Genomic DNA, 19,904 nt, shown 5'->3' with positions numbered 1-19,904 from the left:
ACAGAACAAGGACACACATTTATAACGTAACATGGGCATTTCGGCTCATGAACTAGTTGATACCCTGTTTCAGCAAGCTAGCAACAAAGGAGATTGTCTAAAGCAACCTTTCCCAATCCTGGACCTCAGGCCTCCCTGCCCTGCATGTTTTTGACCTGATTGGACCCTTGCCAAGCTCTACAGAAGCCAGCGAAACGACCAAACATGTGGCACCAGGGCAGCTAACTTACCGCTTCAAAGAACGACAAACCAACTCCAATGAACTCATGACTGTCGATAATGCATCAAGTATTTACGAGATGATCGCAAGCTGATAAAAGGAAACATGTTTCCGCCCGGTCTCGAACCGGGGACCTTTCGCGTGTTAGGCGAACATGATAACCACTACAGTACGGAAACATCTTATAGGCTAGCAACAGAAACTCAGTCCACACACACACACGCACACACAAAACGAGGACACACCTTTACAATGTCAAATGTGCATTTTGGCTATTGAACTAGTTGATATGGTTCATCAACAAGTCAGCAAGCACTGAGATGGTCTAAGGCAGTGGTTCTTAACCCTTGTCCTCAGGCCAGCATGCGTGAGATGTTTCCCTCTTCTAACACACCTGGTTTAAACTAATGAGTCGTTATCAAACTCAGCAAAGACAGATAACGACCCCTTCATTTGAATCAGGTATGTTGGAAGAGGGAAACATTTAAAACATGCAGGGCAGGGCAGGGCAGGTGGGACCAGGATGGCGAACGACTGGTCTAAAGGTCTTAGAAGTAACAAGGGTCCTTGGCCCATGACATGCATTGTAATGTTTACGAACGGGATTCTAATCACTGTTAGAAACAACGGAAAGGCTTAAAGGCGAATCCACACAAGTTGCACAAGGGTAGCTGACTTCCCATTTCAAAGAACGACATGTCAACTCCAATGAATCATGGGACTTCTTGGGACATTGGGACGACATGGGACACAAACTACTTTGGAGGGGATCGCAATTGGATGAAAACTGAGGAGAGAAGCAGAAGTTTCCGCCCGGTCTCGAACCGGGGACCTTTCGCGTGTAAAGCGAACGTGATAACCACTACACTACGGAAACTGCCAACTCACGAAAGACAGAAACCCAGTGCACTCACAAACACACAGTAACAAGGAAACAGAACAAGGACACACCTTTACAATGTCAAATGGGCATTTTGGCTCATGAACTAGTTGATATGGTTCATCGACAAGTCAGCAAGCACTGAGATGGTCTAAGGCAGTGGTTCTCAACCCTTGTCCTCAGGCCAGCATGCTTTAGATGTTTCCCTCTTCTAACACACCTGGTTTAAACTAATGAGTCGTTATCAAACTCAGCAAAGACAGATAACGACCCCTTCATTTGAATCAGGTATGTTGGAAGAGGGAAACATTTAAAACATGCAGGGCAGGGCAGGTTGGGACCAGGATGGCGAACGACTGGTCTAAAGATCTTAGAAGAAACAAAGGTCCTCGGCCCATGACATGCATTGTAATGTTTTCCGAACAGGATTCTAATCACTGTTAGAAACAACGGAATGGCTTAAAGGCGAATCCGCACAAGTGGCACAAGGGTAGCTGACTTCCCATTTCAAAGAACGACATGTCAACTCCAATGAATCATGGGACTTCTTGGGACATTGGGACGACATGGGACACAAACTACTTTGGAGGGGATCGCAATTGGATGAAAACTGAGGAGAGAAGCAGAAGTTTCCGCCCGGTCTCGAACCGGGGACCTTTCGCGTGTAAAGCGAAGGTGATAACCACTACACTACGGAAACTGCCAACTCACGAAAGACAGAAACCCAGTGCACTCACAAACACACAGTAACAAGGAAACAGAACAAGGACACACCTTTACAATGTCAAATGGGCATTTTGGCTCATGAACTAGTTGATATGGTTCATCGACAAGTCAGCAAGCACTGAGATGGTCTAAGGCAGTGGTTCTCAACCCTTGTCCTCAGGCCAGCATGCTTTAGATGTTTCCCTCTTCTAACACACCTGGTTTAAACTAATGAGTCGTTATCAAACTCAGCAAAGACAGATAACGACCCCTTCATTTGAATCAGGTATGTTGGAAGAGGGAAACATTTAAAACATGCAGGGGCAGGGCAGGTTGGGACCAGGATGGCGAACGACTGGTCTAAAGATCTTAGAAGAAACAAAGGTCCTCGGCCCATGACATGCATTGTAATGTTTTCCGAACAGGATTCTAATCACTGTTAGAAACAACGGAATGGCTTAAAGGCGAATCCGCACAAGTGGCACAAGGGTAGCTGACTTCCCATTTCAAAGAACGACATGTCAACTCCAATGAATCATGGGACTTCTTTTGACATTGGGACGACATGGGACACAAACTACTTTGGAGGGGATCGCAATTGGATGAAAACTGAGGAGAGATGCAGAAGTTTCCGCCCGGTCTCGAACCGGGGACCTTTCGCGTGTAAAGCGAACGTGATAACCACTACACTACGGAAACTGCCAACTCCCGAATGACAGAAACCCAGTGCACTCACAAACACACAGTAACAAGGAAATAGAACAAGGACACACCTTTACAATGTCAAATGGGCATTTTGGCTCATGAACTAGTTGATATGGTTCATCGACAAGTCAGCAAGCACTGAGATGGTCTAAGGCAGTGGTTCTCAACCCTTGTCCTCAGGCCAGCATGCTTGAGATGTTTCCCTCTTCTAACACACCTGGTTTAAACTAATGAGTCGTTATCAAACTCAGCAAAGACAGATAACGACCCCTTCATTTGAATCAGGTATGTTGGAAGAGGGAAACATTTAAAACATGCAGGGGCAGGGCAGGTGGGACCAGGATGGCGAACGACTGGTCTAAAGATCTTAGAAGAAACAAAGGTCCTCGGCCCATGACATGCATTGTAATGTTTTCCGAACGGGATTCTAATCACTGTTAGAAACAACGGAATGGCTTAAAGGCGAATCCGCACAAGTGGCACAAGGGTAGCTGACTTCCAATTTCAAAGAACGACATGTCAACTCCAATGAATCATGGGACTTCTTTTGACATTGGGACGACATGGGACACAAACTACTTTGGAGGGGATCGCAATTGGATGAAAACTGAGGAGAGATGCAGAAGTTTCCGCCCGGTCTCGAACCGGGGACCTTTCGCGTGTAAAGCGAACGTGATAACCACTACACTACGGAAACTGCCAACTCCCGAATGACAGAAACCCAGTGCACTCACAAACACACAGTAACAAGGAAATAGAACAAGGACACACCTTTACAATGTCAAATGGGCATTTTGGCTCATGAACTAGTTGATATGGTTCATCGACAAGTCAGCAAGCACTGAGATGGTCTAAGGCAGTGGTTCTCAACCCTTGTCCTCAGGCCAGCATGCTTGAGATGTTTCCCTCTTCTAACACACCTGGTTTAAACTAATGAGTCGTTATCAAACTCAGCAAAGACAGATAACGACCCCTTCATTTGAATCAGGTATGTTGGAAGAGGGAAACATTTAAAACATGCAGGGGCAGGGCAGGTGGGACCAGGATGGCGAACGACTGGTCTAAAGATCTTAGAAGAAACAAAGGTCCTCGGCCCATGACATGCATTGTAATGTTTTCCGAACGGGATTCTAATCACTGTTAGAAACAACGGAATGGCTTAAAGGCGAATCCGCACAAGTGGCACAAGGGTAGCTGACTTCAAAGAACGACATGTCAACTCCAATGAATCATGGGACTTCTTGGGACATTGGGACAACATGGGGCACAAGGTACTTTGGAGAGGATCGCAATTGGATGAAAACTGAGGAAAGAAGCAGAAGTTTCCGCCCGGTTTCGAACCGGGGACCTTTGGCATGTAAAGCGAACGTGATAGCCACTAAACTACGGAAACTGCCAACTCCCGAAAGACAGAAACCCAGTGCACACACAAACACACAGTAACAAGGAAACAGAACAAGGACACACATTTATAACGTAACATGGGCATTTCGGCTCATGAACTAGTTGATACCCTGTTTCAGCAAGCTAGCAACAAAGGAGATTGTCTAAAGCAACCTTTCCCAATCCTGGACCTCAGGCCTCCCTGCCCTGCATGTTTTTGACCTGATTGGACCCTTGCCAAGCTCTACAGAAGCCAGCGAAACGACCAAACATGTGGCACCAGGGCAGCTAACTTACCGCTTCAAAGAACGACAAACCAACTCCAATGAACTCATGACTGTCGATAATGCATAAAGTATTTACGAGATGATCGCAAGCTGATAAAAGGAAACATGTTTCCGCCCGGTCTCGAACCGGGGACCTTTCGCGTGTTAGGCGAACGTGATAACCACTACACTACGGAAACTTCTTATAGGCCAGCAACAGAAACTCAGTCCACACACACACACGCACACACAAAACGAGGACACACCTTTACAATGTCAAATGTGCATTTTGGCTATTGAACTAGTTGATATGGTTCATCAACAAGTCAGCAAGCACTGAGATGGTCTAAGGCAGTGGTTCTTAACCCTTGTCCTCAGGCCAGCATGCGTGAGATGTTTCCCTCTTCTAACACACCTGGTTTAAACTAATGAGTCGTTATCAAACTCAGCAAAGACAGATAACGACCCCTTCATTTGAATCAGGTATGTTGGAAGAGGGAAACATTTAAAACATGCAGGGCAGGGCAGGGCAGGTGGGACCAGGATGGCGAACGACTGGTCTAAAGGTCTTAGAAGTAACAAGGGTCCTTGGCCCATGACATGCATTGTAATGTTTACGAACGGGATTCTAATCACTGTTAGAAACAACGGAATGGCTTAAAGGCGAATCCACACAAGTGGCACAAGGGTAGCTGACTTCCCATTTCAAAGAACGACATGTCAACTCCAATGAATCATGGGACTTCTTGGGACATTGGGACGACATGGGACACAAACTACTTTGGAGGGGATCGCAATTGGATGAAAACTGAGGAGAGATCAGAAGTTTCCGCCCGGTCTCGAACCGGGGACCTTTCGCGTGTAAAGCGAAGGTGATAACCACTACACTATGGAAACTGCCAACTCACGAAAGACAGAAACCCAGTGCACTCACAAACACACAGTGACAAGGAAACAGAACAAGGACACACCTTTACAATGTCAAATGGGCATTTTGGCTCATGAACTAGTTGATATGGTTCATCGACAAGTCAGCAAGCACTGAGATGGTCTAAGGCAGTGGTTCTCAACCCTTGTCCTCAGGCCAGCATGCTTTAGATGTTTCCCTCTTCTAACACACCTGGTTTAAACTAATGAGTCGTTATCAAACTCAGCAAAGACAGATAACGACCCCTTCATTTGAATCAGGTATGTTGGAAGAGGGAAACATTTAAAACATGCAGGGGCAGGGCAGGTGGGACCAGGATGGCGAACGACTGGTCTAAAGATCTTAGAAGAAACAAAGGTCCTCGGCCCATGACATGCATTGTAATGTTTTCCGAACAGGATTCTAATCACTGTTAGAAACAACGGAATGGCTTAAAGGCGAATCCGCACAAGTGGCACAAGGGTAGCTGACTTCCCATTTCAAAGAACGACATGTCAACTCCAATGAATCATGGGACTTCTTGGGACATTGGGACGACATGGGACACAAACTACTTTGGAGGGGATCGCAATTGGATGAAAACTGAGGAGAGATGCAGAAGTTTCCGCCCGGTCTCGAACCGGGGACCTTTCGCGTGTAAAGCGAACGTGATAACCACTACACTACGGAAACTGCCAACTCCCGAAAGACAGAAACCCAGTGCACTCACAAACACACAGTAACAAGGAAACAGAACAAGGACACACCTTTATAACGTAACATGGGCATTTCGGCTCATGAACTAGTTGATACCCTGTTTCAGCAAGCTAGCAACAAAGGAGATTGTCTAAAGCAACCTTTCCCAATCCTGGACCTCAGGCCTCCCTGCCCTGCATGTTTTTGACCTGATTGGACCCTTGCCAAGCTCTACAGAAGCCAGCGAAACGACCAAACATGTGGCACCAGGGCAGCTAACTTACCGCTTCAAAGAACGACAAACCAACTCCAATGAACTCATGACTGTCGATAATGCATCAAGTATTTACGAGATGATCGCAAGCTGATAAAAGGAAACATGTTTCCGCCCGGTCTCGAACCGGGGACCTTTCGCGTGTTAGGCGAACGTGATAACCACTACACTACGGAAACTTCTTATAGGCCAGCAACAGAAACTCAGTCCACACACACACACGCACACACAAAACGAGGACACACCTTTACAATGTCAAATGTGCATTTTGGCTATTGAACTAGTTGATATGGTTCATCAACAAGTCAGCAAGCACTGAGATGGTCTAAGGCAGTGGTTCTTAACCCTTGTCCTCAGGCCAGCATGCGTGAGATGTTTCCCTCTTCTAACACACCTGGTTTAAACTAATGAGTCGTTATCAAACTCAGCAAAGACAGATAACGACCCCTTCATTTGAATCAGGTATGTTGGAAGAGGGAAACATTTAAAACATGCAGGGCAGGGCAGGGCAGGTGGGACCAGGATGGCGAACGACTGGTCTAAAGGTCTTAGAAGTAACAAGGGTCCTTGGCCCATGACATGCATTGTAATGTTTACGAACGGGATTCTAATCACTGTTAGAAACAACGGAATGGCTTAAAGGCGAATCCACACAAGTGGCACAAGGGTAGCTGACTTCCCATTTCAAAGAACGACATGTCAACTCCAATGAATCATGGGACTTCTTGGGACATTGGGACGACATGGGACACAAACTACTTTGGAGGGGATCGCAATTGGATGAAAACTGAGGAGAGAAGCAGAAGTTTCCGCCCGGTCTCGAACCGGGGACCTTTCGCGTGTAAAGCGAACTTGATAACCACTACACTACGGAAACTGCCAACTCACGAAAGACAGAAACCCAGTGCACTCACAAACACACAGTAACAAGGAAACAGAACAAGGACACACCTTTACAATGTCAAATGGGCATTTTGGCTCATGAACTAGTTGATATGGTTCATCGACAAGTCAGCAAGCACTGAGATGGTCTAAGGCAGTGGTTCTCAACCCTTGTCCTCAGGCCAGCATGCTTTAGATGTTTCCCTCTTCTAACACACCTGGTTTAAACTAATGAGTCGTTATCAAACTCAGCAAAGACAGATAATGACCCCTTCATTTGAATCAGGTATGTTGGAAGAGGGAAACATTTAAAACATGCAGGGGCAGGGCAGGTGGGACCAGGATGGCGAACGACTGGTCTAAAGATCTTAGAAGAAACAAAGGTCCTCGGCCCATGACATGCATTGTAATGTTTTCCGAACGGGATTCTAATCACTGTTAGAAACAACGGAATGGCTTAAAGGCGAATCCGCACAAGTGGCACAAGGGTAGCTGACTTCAAAGAACGACATGTCAACTCCAATGAATGATGGGACTTCTTGGGACATTGGGACAACATGGGGCACAAGGTACTTTGGAGAGGATCGCAATTGGATGAAAACTGAGGAAAGAAGCAGAAGTTTCCGCCCGGTTTCGAACCGGGGACCTTTGGCATGTAAAGCGAACGTGATAGCCACTAAACTACGGAAACTGCCAACTCCCGAAATACATAAACCCAGTACACACACAAACACACAGTAACAAGGAAACAGAACAAGGACACACATTTATAACGTAACATGGGCATTTCGGCTCATGAACTAGTTGATACCCTGTTTCAGCAAGCTAGCAACAAAGGAGATTGTCTAAAGCAACCTTTCCCAATCCTGGACCTCAGGCCTCCCTGCCCTGCATGTTTTTGACCTGATTGGACCCTTGCCAAGCTCTACAGAAGCCAGCGAAACGACCAAACATGTGGCACCAGGGCAGCTAACTTACCGCTTCAAAGAACGACAAACCAACTCCAATGAACTCATGACTGTCGATAATGCATCAAGTATTTACGAGATGATCGCAAGCTGATAAAAGGAAACATGTTTCCGCCCGGTCTCGAACCGGGGACTTTTCGCGTGTTAGGCGAACGTGATAACCACTACACTACGGAAACTACTTATAGGCCAGCAACAGAAACTCAGTGCACACACACACACGCACACACAAAACGAGGACACACCTTTACAATGTCAAATGTGCATTTTGGCTATTGAACTAGTTGATATGGTTCATCAACAAGTCAGCAAGCACTGAGATGGTCTAAGGCAGTGGTTCTTAACCCTTGTCCTCAGGCCAGCATGCGTGAGATGTTTCCCTCTTCTAACACACCTGGTTTAAACTAATGAGTCGTTATCAAACTCAGCAAAGACAGATAACGACCCCTTCATTTGAATCAGGTATGTTGGAAGAGGGAAACATTTAAAACATGCAGGGGCAGGGCAGGTGGGACCAGGATGGCGAACGACTGGTCTAAAGATCTTAGAAGAAACAAAGGTCCTCGGCCCATGACATGCATTGTAATGTTTTCCGAACAGGATTCTAATCACTGTTAGAAACAACGGAATGGCTTAAAGGCGAATCCGCACAAGTGGCACAAGGGTAGCTGACTTCCCATTTCAAAGAACGACTTGTCAACTCCAATGAATCATGGGACTTCTTGGGACATTGGGACGACATGGGACACAAACTACATTGGAGGGGATCGCAATTGGATGAAAACTGAGGAGAGATGCAGAAGTTTCCGCCCGGTCTCGAACCCGGAACCTTTCGCGTGTAAAGCGAACGTGATAACCACTACACTACGGAAACTGCCAACTCCCGAAAGACAGAAACCCAGTGCACTCACAAACACACAGTAACAAGGAAACAGAACAAGGACACACCTTTACAATGTCAAATGGGCATTTTGGCTCATGAACTAGTTGATATGGTTCATCGACAAGTCAGCAAGCACTGAGATGGTCTAAGGCAGTGGTTCTCAACCCTTGTCCTCAGGCCAGCATGCTTGAGATGTTTCCCTCTTCTAACACACCTGGTTTAAACTAATGAGTCGTTATCAGACTCAGCAAAGACAGATAACGACCCCTTCATTTGAATCAGGTATGTTGGAAGAGGGAAACATTTAAAAAATGCAGGGGCAGGGCAGGTGGGACCAGGATGGCGAACGACTGGTCTAAAGATCTTAGAAGAAACAAAGGTCCTCGGCCCATGACATGCATTGTAATGTTTTCCGAACGGGATTCTAATCACTGTTAGAAACAACGGAATGGCTTAAAGGCGAATCCGCACAAGTGGCACAAGGGTAGCTGACTTCAAAGAACGACATGTCAACTCCAATGAATCATGGGACTTCTTGGGACATTGGGACAACATGGGGCACAAGGTACTTTGGAGAGGATCGCAATTGGATGAAAACTGAGGAAAGAAGCAGAAGTTTCCGCCCGGTTTCGAACCGGGGACCTTTGGCATGTAAAGCGAACGTGATAGCCACTAAACTACGGAAACTGCCAACTCCCAAAAGACATAAACCCAGTGCACACACAAACACACAGTAACAAGGAAACAGAACAAGGACACACATTTATAACGTAACATGGGCATTTCGGCTCATGAACTAGTTGATACCCTGTTTCAGCAAGCTAGCAACAAAGGAGATTGTCTAAAGCAACCTTTCCCAATCCTGGACCTCAGGCCTCCCTGCCCTGCATGTTTTTGACCTGATTGGACCCTTGCCAAGCTCTACAGAAGCCAGCGAAACGACCAAACATGTGGCACCAGGGCAGCTAACTTACCGCTTCAAAGAACGACAAACCAACTCCAATGAACTCATGACTGTCGATAATGCATCAAGTATTTACGAGATGATCGCAAGCTGATAAAAGGAAACATGTTTCCGCTGGTCTCGAACCGGGGACCTTTCGCGTGTTAGGCGAACGTGATAACCACTACACTACGGAAACTTCTTATAGGCCAGCAACAGAAACTCAGTGCACACACACACACGCACACACAAAACGAGGACACACCTTTACAATGTCAAATGTGCATTTTGGCTATTGAACTAGTTGATATGGTTCATCAACAAGTCAGCAAGCACTGAGATGGTCTAAGGCAGTGGTTCTTAACCCTTGTCCTCAGGCCAGCATGCGTGAGATGTTTCCCTCTTCTAACACACCTGGTTTAAACTAATGAGTCGTTATCAAACTCAGCAAAGACAGATAACGACCCCTTCATTTGAATCAGGTATGTTGGAAGAGGGAAACATTTAAAACATGCAGGGGCAGGGCAGGTGGGACCAGGATGGCGAACGACTGGTCTAAAGATCTTAGAAGAAACAAAGGTCCTCGGCCCATGACATGCATTGTAATGTTTTCCGAACAGGATTCTAATCACTGTTAGAAACAACGGAATGGCTTAAAGGCGAATCCGCACAAGTGGCACAAGGGTAGCTGACTTCCCATTTCAAAGAACGACTTGTCAACTCCAATGAATCATGGGACTTCTTGGGACATTGGGACGACATGGGACACAAACTACATTGGAGGGGATCGCAATTGGATGAAAACTGAGGAGAGATGCAGAAGTTTCCGCCCGGTCTCGAACCCGGAACCTTTCGCGTGTAAAGCGAACGTGATAACCACTACACTACGGAAACTGCCAACTCCCGAAAGACAGAAACCCAGTGCACTCACAAACACACAGTAACAAGGAAACAGAACAAGGACACACCTTTACAATGTCAAATGGGCATTTTGGCTCATGAACTAGTTGATATGGTTCATCGACAAGTCAGCAAGCACTGAGATGGTCTAAGGCAGTGGTTCTCAACCCTTGTCCTCAGGCCAGCATGCTTGAGATGTTTCCCTCTTCTAACACACCTGGTTTAAACTAATGAGTCGTTATCAGACTCAGCAAAGACAGATAACGACCCCTTCATTTGAATCAGGTATGTTGGAAGAGGGAAACATTTAAAAAATGCAGGGGCAGGGCAGGTGGGACCAGGATGGCGAACGACTGGTCTAAAGATCTTAGAAGAAACAAAGGTCCTCGGCCCATGACATGCATTGTAATGTTTTCCGAACGGGATTCTAATCACTGTTAGAAACAACGGAATGGCTTAAAGGCGAATCCGCACAAGTGGCACAAGGGTAGCTGACTTCAAAGAACGACATGTCAACTCCAATGAATCATGGGACTTCTTGGGACATTGGGACAACATGGGGCACAAGGTACTTTGGAGAGGATCGCAATTGGATGAAAACTGAGGAAAGAAGCAGAAGTTTCCGCCCGGTTTCGAACCGGGGACCTTTGGCATGTAAAGCGAACGTGATAGCCACTAAACTACGGAAACTGCCAACTCCCAAAAGACATAAACCCAGTGCACACACAAACACACAGTAACAAGGAAACAGAACAAGGACACACATTTATAACGTAACATGGGCATTTCGGCTCATGAACTAGTTGATACCCTGTTTCAGCAAGCTAGCAACAAAGGAGATTGTCTAAAGCAACCTTTCCCAATCCTGGACCTCAGGCCTCCCTGCCCTGCATGTTTTTGACCTGATTGGACCCTTGCCAAGCTCTACAGAAGCCAGCGAAACGACCAAACATGTGGCACCAGGGCAGCTAACTTACCGCTTCAAAGAACGACAAACCAACTCCAATGAACTCATGACTGTCGATAATGCATCAAGTATTTACGAGATGATCGCAAGCTGATTAAAGGAAACATGTTTCCGCTGGTCTCGAACCGGGGACCTTTCGCGTGTTAGGCGAACGTGATAACCACTACACTACGGAAACTTCTTATAGGCCAGCAACAGAAACTCAGTGCACACACACACACGCACACACAAAACGAGGACACACCTTTACAATGTCAAATGTGCATTTTGGCTATTGAACTAGTTGATATGGTTCATCAACAAGTCAGCAAGCACTGAGATGGTCTAAGGCAGTGGTTCTTAACCCTTGTCCTCAGGCCAGCATGCGTGAGATGTTTCCCTCTTCTAACACACCTGGTTTAAACTAATGAGTCGTTATCAAACTCAGCAAAGACAGATAACGACCCCTTCATTTGAATCAGGTATGTTGGAAGAGGGAAACATTTAAAACATGCAGGGCAGGGCAGGGCAGGTGGGACCAGGATGGCGAACGATTGGTCTAAAGGTCTTAGAAGTAACAAGGGTCCTTGGCCCATGACATGCATTGTAATGTTTACGAACGGGATTCTAATCACTGTTAGAAACAACGGAATGGCTTAAAGGCGAATCCGCACAAGTGGCACAAGGGTAGCTGACTTCCTATTTCAAAGAACGACATGTCAACTCCAATGAATCATGGGACTTCTTGGGACATTGGGACGACATGGGACACAAACTACTTTGGAGGGGATCGCAATTGGATGAAAACTGAGGAGAGGAGCAGAAGTTTCCGCCCGGTCTCGAACCGGGGACCTGTCGCGTGTAAAGCGAACGTGATAACCACTACACTACGGAAACTGCCAACTCCCGAAAGACAGAAACCCAGTGCACTCACAAACACACAGTAACAAGGAAACAGAACAAGGACACACCTTTACAATGTCAAATGGGCATTTTGGCTCATGAACTAGTTGATATGGTTCATCGACAAGTCAGCAAGCACTGAGATGGTCTAAGGCAGTGGTTCTCAACCCTTGTCCTCAGGCCAGCATGCTTGAGATGTTTCCCTCTTCTAACACACCTGGTTTAAACTAATGAGTCGTTATCAAACTCAGCAAAGACAGATAACGACCCCTTCATTTGAATCAGGTATGTTGGAAGAGGGAAACATTTAAAACATGCAGGGGCAGGGCAGGTGGGACCAGGATGGCGAACGACTGGTCTAAAGATCTTAGAAGAAACAAAGGTCCTCGGCCCATGACATGCATTGTAATGTTTTCCGAACGGGATTCTAATCACTGTTAGAAACAACGGAATGGCTTAAAGGCGAATCCACACAAGTGGCACAAGGGTAGCTGACTTCCTATTTCAAAGAACGACATGTCAACTCCAATGAATCATGGGACTTCTTGGGACATTGGGACGACATGGGACACAAACTACTTTGGAGGGGATCGCAATTGGATGAAAACTGAGGAGAGGAGCAGAAGTTTCCGCCCGGTCTCGAACCGGGGACCTGTCGCGTGTAAAGCGAACGTGATAACCACTACACTACGGAAACTGCCAACTCCCGAAAGACAGAAACCCAGTGCACTCACAAACACACAGTAACAAGGAAACAGAACAAGGACACACCTTTACAATGTCAAATGGGCATTTTGGCTCATGAACTAGTTGATATGGTTCATCGACAAGTCAGCAAGCACTGAGATGGTCTAAGGCAGTGGTTCTCAACCCTTGTCCTCAGGCCAGCATGCTTGAGATGTTTCCCTCTTCTAACACACCTGGTTTAAACTAATGAGTCGTTATCAAACTCAGCAAAGACAGATAACGACCCCTTCATTTGAATCAGGTATGTTGGAAGAGGGAAACATTTAAAACATGCAGGGGCAGGGCAGGTGGGACCAGGATGGCGAACGACTGGTCTAAAGATCTTAGAAGAAACAAAGGTCCTCGGCCCATGACATGCATTGTAATGTTTTCCGAACGGGATTCTAATCACTGTTAGAAACAACGGAATGGCTTAAAGGCGAATCCGCACAAGTGGCACAAGGGTAGCTGACTTCAAAGAACGACATGTCAACTCCAATGAATCATGGGACTTCTTGGGACATTGGGACAACATGGGGCACAAGGTACTTTGGAGAGGATCGCAATTGGATGAAAACTGAGGAAAGAAGCAGAAGTTTCCGCCCGGTTTCGAACCGGGGACCTTTGGCATGTAAAGCGAACGTGATAGCCACTAAACTACGGAAACTGCCAACTCCCGAAAGACAGAAACCCAGTGCACACACAAACACACAGTAACAAGGAAACAGAACAAGGACACACATTTATAACGTAACATGGGCATTTCGGCTCATGAACTAGTTGATACCCTGTTTCAGCAAGCTAGCAACAAAGGAGATTGTCTAAAGCAACCTTTCCCAATCCTGGACCTCAGGCCTCCCTGCCCTGCATGTTTTTGACCTGATTGGACCCTTGCCAAGCTCTACAGAAGCCAGCGAAACGACCAAACATGTGGCACCAGGGCAGCTAACTTACCGCTTCAAAGAACGACAAACCAACTCCAATGAACTCATGACTGTCGATAATGCATCAAGTATTTACGAGATGATCGCAAGCTGATAAAAGGAAACATGTTTCCGCCCGGTCTCGAACCGGGGACCTTTCGCGTGTTAGGCGAACGTGATAACCACTACACTACGGAAACTTCTTATAGGCCAGCAACAGAAACTCAGTGCACACACACACACGCACACACAAAACGAGGACACACCTTTACAATGTCAAATGTGCATTTTGGCTATTGAACTAGTTGATATGGTTCATCAACAAGTCAGCAAGCACTGAGATGGTCTAAGGCAGTGGTTCTTAACCCTTGTCCTCAGGCCAGCATGCGTGAGATGTTTCCCTCTTCTAACACACCTGGTTTAAACTAATGAGTCGTTATCAAACTCAGCAAAGACAGATAACGACCCCTTCATTTGAATCAGGTATGTTGGAAGAGGGAAACATTTAAAACATGCAGGGCAGGGCAGGTGGGACCAGGATGGCGAACGACTGGTCTAAAGGTCTTAGAAGTAACAAGGGTCCTTGGCCCATGACATTTATTGTAATGTTTACGAACGGGATTCTAATCACTGTTAGAAACAACGGAATGGCTTAAAGGCGAATCCACACAAGTGGCACAAGGGTATCTGACTTCCCATTTCAAAGAACGACATGTCAACTCCAATGAATCATGGGACTTCTTGGGACATTGGGACGACATGGGACACAAACTACTTTGGAGGGGATCGCAATTGGATGAAAACTGAGGAGAGAAGCAGAAGTTTCCGCCCGGTCTCGAACCGGGGACCTGTCGCGTGTAAAGCGAACGTGATAACCACTACACTACGGAAACTGCCAACTCCCGAAAGACAGAAACCCAGTGCACTCACAAACACACAGTAACAAGGAAACAGAACAAGGACACACCTTTACAATGTCAAATGGGCATTTTGGCTCATGAACTATTTGATATGGTTCATCGACAAGTCAGCAAGCACTGAGATGGTCTAAGGCAGTGGTTCTCAACCCTTGTCCTCAGGCCAGCATGCTTGAGATGTTTCCCTCTTCTAACACACCTGGTTTAAACTAATGAGTCGTTATCAAACTCAGCAAAGACAGATAACGACCCCTTCATTTGAATCAGGTATGTTGGAAGAGGAAAACATGCAGGGGCAGGGCAGGTGGGACCAGGATGGCGAACGACTGGTCTAAAGGTCTTAGAAGTAACAAAGGTCCTCGGCCCATGACATGCATTGTAATGTTTACGAACGGGATTCTAATCACTGTTAGAAACAACGGAATGGCTTAAAGGCGAATCCGCACAAGTGGCACAAGGGTAGCTGACTTCAAAGAACGACATGTCAACTCCAATGAATCATGGGACTTCTTGGGACAACATGGGGCACAAGGTACTTTGGAGAGGATCGCAATTGGATGAAAATTGAGGAAAAAAGCAGAAGTTTCCGCCCGGTCACGAACCGGGGACCTTTGGCATGTAAAGCGAACGTGATAGCCACTAAACTACGGAAACTGCCAACTCCCGAAAGACAGAAACCCAGTGCACACACAAACACACAGTAACAAGGAAACAGAACAAGGACACACATTTATAACAAAACATGGGAATTTCGGCTCATGAACTAGTTGATACCCTGTTTCAGCAAGCTAGCAACAAAGGAGATTGTCTAAAGCAACCTTTCCCAATCCTGGACCTCAGGCCTCCCTGCCCTGCATGTTTTTGACCTGATTGGACCCTTGCCAAGCTCTACAGAAGCCAGCGAAACGACCAAACATGTGGCACCAGGGCAGCTAACTTACCGCTTCAAAGAACGACAAACCAACTCCAATGAACTCGTGAATGTCGATAATGCATCAAGTATTTACGAGATGATCGCAAGCTGATAAAAGGAAACATGTTTCCGCCCGGTCTCGAACCGGGGACCTTTCGCATGTTAGGCGAACGTGATAACCACTACACTACGGAAACTTCTTATAGGCCAGCAACAGAAACTCAGTCCACACACACACACGCACACACAAAACGAGGACACACCTTTACAATGTCAAATGTGCATTTTGGCTATTGAACTAGTTGATATGGTTCATCAACAAGTCAGCAAGCACTGAGATGGTCTAAGGCAGTGGTTCTTAACCCTTGTCCTCAGGCCAGCATGCGTGAGATGTTTCCCTCTTCTAACACACCTGGTTTAAACTAATGAGTCGTTATCAAACTCAGCAAAGACAGATAACGACCCCTTCATTTGAATCAGGTATGTTGGAAGAGGGAAACATTTAAAACATGCAGGGCAGGGCAGGGCAGGTGGGACCAGGATGGCGAACGACTGGTCTAAAGGTCTTAGAAGTAACAAGGGTCCTTGGCCCATGACATATATTGTAATGTTTACGAACGGGATTCTAATCACTGTTAGAAACAACGGAATGGCTTAAAGGCGAATCCACACAAGTGGCACAAGGGTAGCTGACTTCCCATTTCAAAGAACGACATGTCAACTCCAATGAATCATGGGACTTCTTGGGACATTGGGACGACATGGGACACAAACTACTTTGGAGGGGATCGCAATTGGATGAAAACTGAGGAGAGAAGCAGAAGTTTCCGCCCGGTCTCGAACCAGGGACCTTTCGCGTGTAAAGCGAACGTGATAACCACTACACTACGGAAACTGCCAACTCCCGAAAGACAGAAACCCAGTGCACTCACAAACACACAGTAACAAGGAAACAGAACAAGGACACACCTTTACAATGTCAAATGGGCATTTTGGCTCATGAACTAGTTGATATGGTTCATCAACAAGTCAGCAAGCACTGAGATGGTCTAAGGCAGTGGTTCTCAACCCTTGTCCTCAGGCCAGCATTCTTTAGATGTTCCCTCTTCTAACACACCTGGTTTAAACTAATGAGTCGTTATCAAACTCAGCAAAGACAGATAACGACCCCTTCATTTGAATCAGGTATGTTGGAAGAGGGAAACATTTAAAACATGCAGGGGCAGGGCAGGTGGGACCAGGATGGCGAACGACTGGTCTAAAGATCTTAGAAGAAACAAAGGTCCTCGGCCCATGACATGCATTGTAATGTTTTCCGAACGGGATTCTAATCACTGTTAGAAACAACGGAATGGCTTAAAGGCGAATCCGCACAAGTGGCACAAGGGTAGCTGACTTCAAAGAACGACATGTCAACTCCAATGAATCATGGGACTTCTTGGGACATTGGGACAACATGGGGCACAAGGTACTTTGGAGAGGATCGCAATTGGATGAAAACTGAGGAAAGAAGCAGAAGTTTCCGCCCGGTTTCGAACCGGGGACCTTTGGCGTGTAAAGCGAACGTGATAGCGACTAAACTACGGAAACTGCCAACTCCCGAAAGACAGAAACCCAGTGCACACACAAACACACAGTAACAAGGAAACAGAACAAGGACACACATTTATAACGTAACATGGGCATTTCGGCTCATGAACTAGTTGATACCCTGTTTCAGCAAGCTAGCAACAAAGGAGATTGTCTAAAGCAACCTTTCCCAATCCTGGACCTCAGGCCTCCCTGCCCTGCATGTTTTTGGCCTGATTGGACCCTTGCCAAGCTCTACAGAAGCCAGCGAAACGACCAAACATGTGGCACCAGGGCAGCTAACTTACCGCTTCAAAGAACGACAAACCAACTCCAATGAACTCATGACTGTCGATAATGCATCAAGTATTTACGAGATGATCGCAAGCTGATAAAAGGAAACATGTTTCCGCCCGGTCTCGAACCGGGGACCTTTCGCGTGTTATGCGAACGTGATAACCACTACACTACGGAAACTTCTTATAGGCCAGCAACAGAAACTCAGTGCACACACATACACACACACAAAACGCGGGCACACCTTTACAATGTCAAATGTGCATTTTGGCTCATGAACTAGTTGATATGGTTCATCAACAAGTCAGCAAGCACTGAGATGGTCTAAGGCAGTGGTTCTTAACCCTTGTCCTCAGGCCAGCATGCTTGAGATGTTTCCCTCTTCTAACACACCTGGTTTAAACTAATGAGTCGTTATCAAACTCAGCAAAGACAGATAACGACCCCTTCATTTGAATCAGGTATGTTGGAAGAGGGAAACATTTAAAACATGCAGGGCAGGGCAGGTGGGACCAGGATGGTGAACGATTGGTCTAAAGATCTTAGAAGTAACAAGGGTCCTTGGCCCATGACATGCATTGTAATGTTTACGAACAGGATTCTAATCACTGTTAGAAACAACGGAATGGCTTAAAGGCGATTCCGCACAAGTGGCACAAGGGTAGCTGACTTCCCATTTCAAAGAACGACATGTCAACTCCAATGAATCATGGGACTTCTTTTGACATTGGGACGACATGGGACACAAACTACTTTGGAGGGGATCGCAATTGGATGAAAACTGAGGAGAGAAGCAGAAGTTTCCGCCCGGTCTCGAACCAGGGACCTTTTGCATGTAAAGCGAACGTGATAACCACTAAACTACGGAAACTGCCAACTCCCGAAAGACAGAAACCCAGTGCACACACAAACACACAGTAACAAGGAAACAGAACAAATACACACATTTATAACGTAACATGGGCATTTCGGCTCATGAACTAGTTGATACCCTGCTTCAGCAAGCTAGCAACAAAGGAGATTGTCTAAAGCAACCTTTCCCAATCCTGGACCTCAGGCCTCCCTGCCCTCCATGTTTTTGGCCTGATTGGACCCTTGCCAAGCTCTACAGAAGCCAGCGAAACGACCAAACATGTGGCACCAGGGCAGCTAACTTACCGCTTCAAAGAACGACAAACCAACTCCAATGAACTCATGACTGTCGATAATGCATCAAGTATTTACGAGATGATCGCAAGCTGATAAAAGGAAACATGTTTCCACCCGGTCTCGAACCGGGGACCTTTCGCGTGTTAGGCGAACGTGATAACCACTACACTACGGAAACTTCTTATAGGCCAGCAACAGAAACTCAGTGCACACACATACACACACACAAAACGCGGGCACACCTTTACAATGTCAAATGTGCATTTTGGCTCATGAACTAGTTGATATGGTTCATCAACAAGTCAGCAAGCACTGAGATGGTCTAAGGCAGTGGTTCTTAACCCTTGTCCTCAGGCCAGCATGCTTGAGATGTTTCCCTCTTCTAACACACCTGGTTTAAACTAATGAGTCGTTATCAAACTCAGCAAAGACAGATAACGACCCCTTCATTTGAATCAGGTATGTTGGAAGAGGGAAACATTTAAAACATGCAGGGCAGGGCAGGTGGGACCAGGATGGCGAACGATTGGTCTAAAGGTCTTAGAAGTAACAAGGGTCCTTGGCCCATGACATGCATTGTAATGTTTACGAACAGGATTCTAATCACTGTTAGAAACAACGGAATGGCTTAAAGGCGAATCCGCACAAGTGGCACAAGGGTAGCTGACTTCCCATTTCAAAGAACGACATGTCAACTCCAATGAATCATGGGACTTCTTGGGACATTGGGACGACATGGGACACAAACTACTTTGGAGGGGATCGCAATTGGATGAAAACTGAGGAGAGAAGCAGAAGTTTCCGCCCGGTCTCGAACCGGGGACCTTTCGCGCGTAAAGCGAACGTGATATTCACTACACTACGGAAACTGCCAACTCACGAAAGACAGAAACCCAGTGCACTCACAAACACACATTAACAAGGAAACAGAACAAGGACACACCTTTAC

At 46.3% G+C, this 19,904-nt stretch overlaps 25 non-coding genes across 25 annotated transcripts; all 25 read right to left on the bottom strand.

Moving 5' to 3' along the window:
* Positions 1-326: 326 nt before the first annotated feature.
* trnav-aac (transfer RNA valine (anticodon AAC)) lies at positions 327-399 on the bottom strand. Its single transcript has one exon. It is a non-coding gene; the product is annotated as a tRNA-Val (tRNA).
* A 625-nt stretch (positions 400-1,024) lies between these two features.
* Positions 1,025-1,097, bottom strand: trnav-uac (transfer RNA valine (anticodon UAC)). The gene has a single exon. It is a non-coding gene; the product is annotated as a tRNA-Val (tRNA).
* Positions 1,098-1,727: 630 nt separating this feature from the next.
* trnav-uac (transfer RNA valine (anticodon UAC)) lies at positions 1,728-1,800 on the bottom strand. The gene has a single exon. It is a non-coding gene; the product is annotated as a tRNA-Val (tRNA).
* A 631-nt stretch (positions 1,801-2,431) lies between these two features.
* On the bottom strand, positions 2,432-2,504 carry trnav-uac (transfer RNA valine (anticodon UAC)). The gene has a single exon. It is a non-coding gene; the product is annotated as a tRNA-Val (tRNA).
* Positions 2,505-3,134: 630 nt separating this feature from the next.
* trnav-uac (transfer RNA valine (anticodon UAC)) lies at positions 3,135-3,207 on the bottom strand. Its single transcript has one exon. It is a non-coding gene; the product is annotated as a tRNA-Val (tRNA).
* A 1,079-nt stretch (positions 3,208-4,286) lies between these two features.
* trnav-aac (transfer RNA valine (anticodon AAC)) lies at positions 4,287-4,359 on the bottom strand. The gene has a single exon. It is a non-coding gene; the product is annotated as a tRNA-Val (tRNA).
* Positions 4,360-4,983: 624 nt separating this feature from the next.
* On the bottom strand, positions 4,984-5,056 carry trnav-uac (transfer RNA valine (anticodon UAC)). The gene has a single exon. It is a non-coding gene; the product is annotated as a tRNA-Val (tRNA).
* Positions 5,057-5,686: 630 nt separating this feature from the next.
* On the bottom strand, positions 5,687-5,759 carry trnav-uac (transfer RNA valine (anticodon UAC)). The gene has a single exon. It is a non-coding gene; the product is annotated as a tRNA-Val (tRNA).
* A 383-nt stretch (positions 5,760-6,142) lies between these two features.
* On the bottom strand, positions 6,143-6,215 carry trnav-aac (transfer RNA valine (anticodon AAC)). The gene has a single exon. It is a non-coding gene; the product is annotated as a tRNA-Val (tRNA).
* Positions 6,216-6,840: 625 nt separating this feature from the next.
* On the bottom strand, positions 6,841-6,913 carry trnav-uac (transfer RNA valine (anticodon UAC)). Its single transcript has one exon. It is a non-coding gene; the product is annotated as a tRNA-Val (tRNA).
* Positions 6,914-7,992: 1,079 nt separating this feature from the next.
* Positions 7,993-8,065, bottom strand: trnav-aac (transfer RNA valine (anticodon AAC)). Its single transcript has one exon. It is a non-coding gene; the product is annotated as a tRNA-Val (tRNA).
* Positions 8,066-8,687: 622 nt separating this feature from the next.
* trnav-uac (transfer RNA valine (anticodon UAC)) lies at positions 8,688-8,760 on the bottom strand. Its single transcript has one exon. It is a non-coding gene; the product is annotated as a tRNA-Val (tRNA).
* A 1,079-nt stretch (positions 8,761-9,839) lies between these two features.
* trnav-aac (transfer RNA valine (anticodon AAC)) lies at positions 9,840-9,911 on the bottom strand. Its single transcript has one exon. It is a non-coding gene; the product is annotated as a tRNA-Val (tRNA).
* Positions 9,912-10,533: 622 nt separating this feature from the next.
* Positions 10,534-10,606, bottom strand: trnav-uac (transfer RNA valine (anticodon UAC)). Its single transcript has one exon. It is a non-coding gene; the product is annotated as a tRNA-Val (tRNA).
* A 1,079-nt stretch (positions 10,607-11,685) lies between these two features.
* trnav-aac (transfer RNA valine (anticodon AAC)) lies at positions 11,686-11,757 on the bottom strand. Its single transcript has one exon. It is a non-coding gene; the product is annotated as a tRNA-Val (tRNA).
* Positions 11,758-12,382: 625 nt separating this feature from the next.
* trnav-uac (transfer RNA valine (anticodon UAC)) lies at positions 12,383-12,455 on the bottom strand. The gene has a single exon. It is a non-coding gene; the product is annotated as a tRNA-Val (tRNA).
* Positions 12,456-13,085: 630 nt separating this feature from the next.
* On the bottom strand, positions 13,086-13,158 carry trnav-uac (transfer RNA valine (anticodon UAC)). Its single transcript has one exon. It is a non-coding gene; the product is annotated as a tRNA-Val (tRNA).
* A 1,079-nt stretch (positions 13,159-14,237) lies between these two features.
* On the bottom strand, positions 14,238-14,310 carry trnav-aac (transfer RNA valine (anticodon AAC)). The gene has a single exon. It is a non-coding gene; the product is annotated as a tRNA-Val (tRNA).
* A 620-nt stretch (positions 14,311-14,930) lies between these two features.
* trnav-uac (transfer RNA valine (anticodon UAC)) lies at positions 14,931-15,003 on the bottom strand. Its single transcript has one exon. It is a non-coding gene; the product is annotated as a tRNA-Val (tRNA).
* Positions 15,004-16,064: 1,061 nt separating this feature from the next.
* trnav-aac (transfer RNA valine (anticodon AAC)) lies at positions 16,065-16,137 on the bottom strand. Its single transcript has one exon. It is a non-coding gene; the product is annotated as a tRNA-Val (tRNA).
* A 625-nt stretch (positions 16,138-16,762) lies between these two features.
* trnav-uac (transfer RNA valine (anticodon UAC)) lies at positions 16,763-16,835 on the bottom strand. Its single transcript has one exon. It is a non-coding gene; the product is annotated as a tRNA-Val (tRNA).
* A 1,078-nt stretch (positions 16,836-17,913) lies between these two features.
* trnav-aac (transfer RNA valine (anticodon AAC)) lies at positions 17,914-17,986 on the bottom strand. The gene has a single exon. It is a non-coding gene; the product is annotated as a tRNA-Val (tRNA).
* Positions 17,987-18,604: 618 nt separating this feature from the next.
* On the bottom strand, positions 18,605-18,677 carry trnav-uac (transfer RNA valine (anticodon UAC)). The gene has a single exon. It is a non-coding gene; the product is annotated as a tRNA-Val (tRNA).
* Positions 18,678-19,060: 383 nt separating this feature from the next.
* On the bottom strand, positions 19,061-19,133 carry trnav-aac (transfer RNA valine (anticodon AAC)). The gene has a single exon. It is a non-coding gene; the product is annotated as a tRNA-Val (tRNA).
* A 618-nt stretch (positions 19,134-19,751) lies between these two features.
* On the bottom strand, positions 19,752-19,824 carry trnav-uac (transfer RNA valine (anticodon UAC)). The gene has a single exon. It is a non-coding gene; the product is annotated as a tRNA-Val (tRNA).
* Between the last annotated feature and the right edge of the window lie 80 nt (positions 19,825-19,904).

Source organism: Osmerus eperlanus, chromosome 1 (genome assembly GCF_963692335.1).
Source record: "Osmerus eperlanus chromosome 1, fOsmEpe2.1, whole genome shotgun sequence".
In the NCBI taxonomy this organism is placed as follows: domain Eukaryota; kingdom Metazoa; phylum Chordata; class Actinopteri; order Osmeriformes; family Osmeridae; genus Osmerus; species Osmerus eperlanus.
The sequence above is the reverse complement of the archived record's forward strand: the minus strand, read 5'-3'. Positions and strand labels throughout refer to the sequence as shown.